A 5,952-nucleotide genomic window follows, 5' to 3' on the forward strand; every position below is an offset into this window, starting at 1 on the left:
TAATCTCTATTCTAGTATCCCTCCCCCACCTCTAAATTCCTTCACCATCCCCTCTCCCCATCACCCCTTCCTCATAATTATTTCCTTTATATGCACACATCATTAACATATTTAATTTCACTTCATATCCTATATATTTTAACAAATTATATTTGCATTAATAGGAAATCAGACATTTAGAACATAATTGTTATTCATATTCCTCTTATATTCATATGTCAATATTAACTCCTTTATTTATGAATATACCCCTTATTTGTTCAATCTAGTAAAAATCTTCTCCTCTTCCACCTCCCCCTCCCTCCTTCCTATTACATATTCACCTTCCCTTTCTATGTCCGCTTCTCATCCTTATCATTGAGGAGAGTCTCAGCCTTCTCTCCTGAGGCTGCTGGGAGCGTCACTGTGCACGATACAATCGGGGTAATGTGATAGATTTTGTTGAGTGATCGGAGAGTTGTGATTGGATGTGTGCTGAGCCTTGTCCCCTCTTCTCCTCTCCCCTGCAGGAATGACGTGCCAGGCCCGCAGCTCCTACCTGGTGGACGAGGTGCAGTGGGGTCATCGCTTCATGTCTGTGCTCTCGCTGGAGGATGGATTCTACGAGGTGGACTACAACAGCTTCCACCAGACCTTCGAGGTCCCTACCCCGCTCTGCAGTGCCCGAGAGGTGGCCGAGACCGCCGCCAGAATGGACGCTCACCTCTACTGGTCCATCCCCAGCCAACTGGATGAGAAGGTGGAGGAGGAGGGGACTGAGAAACAGGACAAGCAGAGGAACGGCAGCATCACCAGTCCCGAGAGCGAGCCGGCGCCGTCCGAATGACACAGTCCATAGGGACTGACCTCTCCATGGATGGACACTAGACCTGGGGACTGACCACTCAGCGGATGGACACTAGACCTGGGGACTGACCTCTCCATGGATGGACACTAGACCTGGGGACTGACCACTCTCCATGGATGGACACTAGACCTGGGGACTGACCACTCTCCATGGATGGACACTAGACCTGGGGACTGACCACTCTGCGGATGGACACTAGACCTGGGGACTGACCTCTCTCCATGGATGGACACTAGACCTGGTCACTGGGGACTGACCTCTCTCCATGGATGGACACTAGACCTGGGGACTGACCTCTCTCCATGGATGGACACTAGACCTGGGGACTGACCTCTCTCCATGGATGGACACTAGACCTGGGGACTGACCTTTCTCCATGGATAGACACTAGACCTGGGGACTGACCACTCTCCATGGATGGACACTAGACCTGGGGACTGACCACTCTCCATGGATGGACACTAGACCTGGGGACTGACCACTCTGCGGATGGACACTAGACCTGGGGACTGACCTCTCTCCATGGATGGACACTAGACCTGGTCACTGGGGACTGACCTCTCTCCATGGATGGACACTAGACCTGGGGACTGACCTCTCTCCATGGATGGACACTAGACCTGGGGACTGACCTCTCCATGGATGGACACTAGACCTGGGGACTGACCTCTCCATGGATGGACACTAGACCTGGTCACTGACCTCTCTCCATGGATGGACACTAGACCTGGTCACTGACCTCTCTCCATGGATGGACACTAGATCTGGTCACTGACCTCTCTCTATGGATGGACACTAGACCTGGGGACTGACCTCTCCATGGATGGACACTAGACCTGGGGACTGACCACTCTCCATGGATGGACACTAGACCTGGGGACTGACCACTCTGCGGATGGACACTAGACCTGGGGACTGACCTCTCTCCATGGATGGACACTAGACCTGGTCACTGGGGACTGACCTCTCTCCATGGATGGACACTAGACCTGGGGACTGACCTCTCTCCATGGATGGACACTAGACCTGGGGACTGACCTCTCTCCATGGATGGACACTAGACCTGGTCACTGACCTTTCTCCATGGATAGACACTAGAACTGGGGACTGACCTCTCTCCATTGATGGACACTAGACCTGGGGACTGACCTCTCTCCATTGATGGACACTAGACCTGGGGACTGACCTCTCTCCATTGATGGACACTAAACCTGGGGACTGACCTCTCTCCATGGATGGACACTAGACCTGGTCACTGACCTCTCTCCATGGATGGACACTAGACCTGGTCACTGACCTCTCTCCATGGATGGACACTAGACCTGGGGACTGACCTCTCTCCATGGATGGACACTAGACCTGGTCACTGACCTCTCTCCATGGATGGACACTAGATCTGGTCACTGACCTCTCTCCATGGATGGACACTAGACCTGGGGACTGACCTCTCCATGGATGGACACTAGATCTGGTCACTGACCTCTCTCCATGGATGGACACTAGACCTGGGGACTGACCTCTCTCCATGGATGGACACTAGACCTGGGGACTGACCTCTCTCCATGGATGGACACTAGACCTGGGGACTGACCACTCTCCATGGATGAACACTAAACCTGGGGACTGACCACTCTGCGGATGGACACTAGACCTGGGGACTGACCTCTCTCCATGGATGGACACTAGACCTGGGGACTGACCTCTCTCCATGGATGGACACTAGACCTGGGGACTGACCTCTCTCCATGGATGGACACTAGACCTGGGGACTGACCACTCTCCATGGATGAACACTAAACCTGGGGACTGACCACTCAGCGGATGGACACTAGACCTGGGGACTGACCTCTCTCCATGGATGGACACTAGACCTGGTCACTGACCTCTCTCCATGGATGGACACTAGACCTGGTCACTGACCTCTCTCCATGGATGGACACTAGACCTGGGGACTGACCTCTCTCAATGGATGGACACTAGACCTGGTCACTGACCTCTCTCCATGGATGGACACTAGACCTGGTCACTGACCTCTCTCCATGGATGGACACTAGACCTGGTCACTGACCTCTCTCCATGGATGGACACTAGATCTGGTCACTGACCTCTCTCCATGGATGGACACTAGACCTGGGGACTGACCTCTCTCCATGGATGGACACTAGACCTGGGGACTGACCTCTCTCCATGGATGGACACTAGACCTGGTCACTGACCTCTCTCCATGGATGGACACTAGACCTGGTCACTGACCTCTCTCCATGGATGGACACTAGACCTGGTCACTGACCTCTCTCCATGGATGGACACTAGACCTGGTCACTGACCTCTCTCCATGGATGGACACTAGACCTGGTCACTGACCTCTCTCCATGGATGGACACTAGACCTGGTCACTGACCTCTCTCCATGGATGGACACTAGACCTGGTCACTGACCTCTCTCCATGGATGGACACTAGACCTGGTCACTGACCTCTCTCCATGGATGGACACTAGACCTGGTCACTGACCTCTCTCCATGGATGGACACTAGACCAGGGGACTGACCTCTCTCCATGGATGGACACTAGACCTGGGGACTGACCTCTCTCCATGGATGGACACTAGACCTGGTCACTGACCTCTCTCCATGGATGGACACTAGACCTGGGGACTGACCTCTCCATGGATGGACACTAGACCTGGTCACTGACCTCTCCATGGATGGACACTAGACCTGGTCACTGACCTCTCTCCATGGATGGACACTAGACCTGGTCACTGACCTCTCCATGGATGGACACTAGACCTGGTCACTGGGGACTGACCACTCTCCATGGATGGACACTAGACCCGGTCACTGGGGACTGACCACATTACTCAGACATGGTAGCCAATGCCTGATGGCCGATGCAATAAAAATACATTTTCAGTTTATTTCGCTGTGTGATTTATTAGACATTACACACAATGGTGGCCCCACCCCTGAGGAGCTTCTGTAGGAACATTCTGCAATCCGGTTGGACGGAGTGAAGAAGGGTGAGATCCTCCATCAGCTGGAAGATTCCCCTCACTTCCTGTTCTGGATGAGCCTGGGTGTCACCAACACAGGAAGTGAGGGGAGTCTTCCCGATGTGGTTCTCCACCTTCCCGAACATCGATTCTAATTGGCTCCCGAGAGAAAACGCGGACAGTTCTCAGTGAGGTCATCCTGGTATCTCCGCCCCTTCCCCCCCGGGAGACAATAAAGTAGAACAATAGGGGTGTGACAAAACGTTTTATTCAATGGAAATGTTTGGCGGCGTCATTAGGAGGGTCTTCAGATAAGTTGTCTCATCAAACGATTGGGAAGTGCAGCTGCCAGAACTCCCTGTGATTGGCTGCCTCAATTAGTGGTCAGCAGGTCCAGCCAATCACAGGGGTGGGGGTGGGGTTTGTATCCAGAGACAACTTAGCTGTAGGGGGCGGAGTGGTTGGTCCCCAACTTACAATAAAAACACAAATAACATCTGACAAATCCTTCATAAACAATCTGCCCCGCCCCCGCACACCAGCAGGGGGCGGGGTCAGGGTATAAAACATGGTCACTGACAGTCCATTGGACGCAGCTCAGGTAAGTGGCTGTGAGGCTCCGGATTGGAGGAAGTGACGTCCGTCGTACCGATTCCTCCTCCACCATCCGGCACAATGCCGTGGCTTTATTCACCAATCAGAGGCCTGACAGCTGTCTGCCATTGAGAGGTGAAATCTGATTGGTCCCTCCGGAAAAAGAAGAGCGGGGGGGAGAGAAAGGGGAAGGGGGGGTTAAGAGAGAAGGGGGGAGGGGTTAAGTATGAGTGAGAGAAGGGCGGGGGAGAGAGAGAAGGGGGAGGAGTTAAGGAAGGCAGAGAGGAGGGGTTAAGGAAGAGAGAGAAAGGGCGAGGTGTTAAGAAAGAGCGAGAAGGTGAGGAGTTAAAGGGAGAGAGATTGAGATAGAAGGGGAGGGGTTAAGGAGAGAGAGAAGTGGGAGGGGGGAGGAGATAGAAGGGGAAGGGGTTAAAGGAAGAGAGATTGAGATAGAAGGGGAGGGGTTAAGGAGAGAGAGAGAGAAGTGGGAGGGGTTAAGAGAGAGAGAGGGGGGAGGAGTTAAGGGAGAGAGATTGAGATAGAAGGGGAGGGGTTAAGGAGAGAGGGAGGAGAGAGAAGTGGGAGGGGTTAAGAGAGAGAGAGAGGGGGGAGGAGTTGAGAGAGATTGAGATAGAAGGGGAGGGGTTAAGAGAGAGAGAGGGGGGAGGAGTTGAGAGAGAAGGGGAGGGGTTAAGGAGAGAGAGAGAGAAGTGGGAGGGGTTAAGGAAGAGAGCGAAGGGGTGAATGAAGAACCAAGGAAGGTGGGGGGAGAAGAGAGAAAGGGGTGGAGAGTGGGGTGGAGCTAGAGTACTGCGACAACCCAGGAGGATGGATATCGGGGTGCAGGGTCAGGTCAGAAGAGGCCCCCCGCATCCTTCTGTGGGGGAGGGGAATGTCTTTCACATTAAAGGGGCGGCACCGTGTTTGTGGAGGTCACATGGCTGGCAGATCGATCGGCGTAGATCGAAGTTCATACACGGAGGACAATGAAATGACAGTAGTGCACACCCCCCCCGCAGGGGAGGGGGGGTCTTCTGGGATTAGCCAATCAGGACGTGTCCCTTGGACAGGGGGCGGGATTCCGTGGGAAATCCTTGTAGTGTTCATAGAAAGGATCGATCGTTGGCCGCCATGCGTCGCTCTCACCTCTTGCGGACGCGCAGCTGTCGTATGTAGCAGCATGTGACGGTGGACAGGATGGTGATTCCCACGAAGAGCGCGCTGGCCACGCCCCCGATCACCGGGATGAAGAGCAAATCCTTCGCTGCAAGACACAGAGGGGGAGGGGAGATTATCAGAGCCGCCATTGTACTACAGTAATGATGGGACACTATTCCTCCCCCACTGACACCAATGATGGGACACTATTCCTCCCACTGACACCAATGATGGGACACTATTCCTCCCACTGACACCAATGATGGGTATTCCTCCCACTGACACCAATGATGGGTATTCCTCCCACTGACACCAATGATGGGACACTATTCCCCCCACTGACACCAATGACGGGTCCAC

General features: G+C 53.7%; 1 long non-coding RNA gene across 1 annotated transcript; it reads left to right on the forward strand.

Annotated features, from left to right (window-relative positions):
• The first annotated feature begins 348 nt into the window (after positions 1-348).
• LOC120923282 lies at positions 349-3,765 on the forward strand. The gene is made up of 2 exons (XR_005745823.1): positions 349-1,795; positions 3,388-3,765. It is a non-coding gene; the product is annotated as an uncharacterized LOC120923282 (long non-coding RNA).
• The last annotated feature ends 2,187 nt before the right edge of the window (positions 3,766-5,952 follow it).

The sequence above is a fragment of the Rana temporaria genome, unplaced genomic scaffold, assembly GCF_905171775.1.
Source record: "Rana temporaria unplaced genomic scaffold, aRanTem1.1, whole genome shotgun sequence".
Lineage (NCBI taxonomy): Eukaryota > Metazoa > Chordata > Amphibia > Anura > Ranidae > Rana > Rana temporaria.